Here is a 1,818-nt window from a genome sequence, read left to right as displayed (position 1 = left end):
ATCCAATGGAAAAACCCGAATGACTTTTTCTCGCGGGAACCAATGGAAATGCTAACTTCTGGATCCGCCTCCAAAAACACGTCAACACTGCACTGTTTCAACAAATAAAGTGTGTGTGTTCTTTCCTGTGTATGAGGCATTGTTGAAGCACCTTGGGTGTGCTCACTTTTGTTTTTCACCTCCAAATAAAGTGCCTTACATTCTGTATTCTGGCTGAGCTGTTTGTTCGTTTACGACATGTTTGATTGTCTCGCTTCCCCATCTGCCGCCATGTTTCCCAAATTGAATGAGAAAATGAGTTTGGCTTAAGTCAAAATTAAATAACTAATTGTACAATTAGTCTAAGCTGAGTTCAGGTTAAGAAACAGGTGTTTGAATCTCATTGTTTCAGCCTCTGTTTGTTGATATTTTCTGCACGCAGTGGTTCAGGGTTTCAATAATGTCGAGAGAGGACCTAATTTTTTCTCAGCCAGAGCACCACAGTCTACAGTTGTGTTATTTAATTTCACGCTTTGAGAGGCTCCTTCATTCCTGCTGTGTTGCACTGTGAAACAATTGCAACCGTCAACAACACATTCAATCCATCCAGGGGTTTGTATTGTCTGTTACAAGTGTACTTTATTATAACATGCTGGAGTGCTAACTCACCGTCTACTCAATATTGTACCCAGCACAACAATTGGAAACAGGATGGAGTAAGTGCCAATTTTATCAGAACAAATGTACAGCGTGTTTGTTACTAGCCATACAACAGTTACATATAAATTGCTGATTTGATTGGGGATATTGTTTGCTTTCCTTATGAAGCTTCTACTTTTTGTGAAAAGGGCCGTATAATAAGGTACTTTATTGATCCCAAATTGGGAAATGTTATGCTTTTGGGGGTTTTACCTTTCCTGTTTGTTATACGTTTGTGTGCATGTAAATGGTCTGCAAGTTCTAAAATCCCAAAGTGAAAACCTCATAATAGTAGACCCTTCCAGATCTACTAAATCATTACTGCTCTTAGGATATTATGCCATGTGTTAAATATGAGGAGGCAAGATTTTTTTTAAAGTGCACTCTAATCCACTTTAAATCCTCATCATCTGTGTTTTGAGTGTAATCTCAAAAGTCAAATTGATCCCCGTTAAGCCATCCTGCTCTTAAGAGAATAAGCGGCATGGCTGCTCCGTACCCAAGTTAGCATTATGGGGCTAATCATAGTTTAGGTATTCATTCCACTCACTAAGTTTATCCTGTATAAATAGTTTGTCATGTTGCTAAAATAAACTGTTATACAGAACATATTTATATATTTGTTCTAGTGTATTCCTTAAGAAAGGACCCTTTCTTATCCATGAGATGTGTGAGGCCTTGTGGTTGAGTGTGTCTTTAAGGACCATTTTCATATTTAAAAAAAATTAGTACAGCTTTAAAAGAACTATGCAAAACATAGCCCAATCTGCTCTGATTGGTCAGCAGGCTGGCTCTGTTGTGATTGGTTGATCACTTAGAGATGTACCGCCCCTTAGCCAATCACCTACAAAAAAGTAAAACATAAAAAGTATTAAACCTTTCAATTTGTAACATTTTTGAATCATTACAAATGATGTGTTTCTATTACTTTACTAGTTTTCTCCTTAGGGTATATATTTGAAAACGATGCTTCAAGTTAACTGAAAGTACGTCAAGCAGTGAAACCAAGTCATTTCTGAACACAATCAGTGGGTAAAGATTACGAGGCAGGTTGAATAAAGACAGATTTATTTAAAAGAAGAAACTCTTGGTCTTCTGTTGTGGTGCAAAATTCCCTGTGCATGTACTGTGAGATCAATT

Source organism: Notothenia coriiceps, unplaced genomic scaffold (assembly GCF_000735185.1).
Source record: "Notothenia coriiceps isolate Sejong01 unplaced genomic scaffold, NC01 NC01_scaffold00022890, whole genome shotgun sequence".
Lineage (NCBI taxonomy): Eukaryota > Metazoa > Chordata > Actinopteri > Perciformes > Nototheniidae > Notothenia > Notothenia coriiceps.
Note: the sequence above shows the minus strand (reverse complement) of the source record.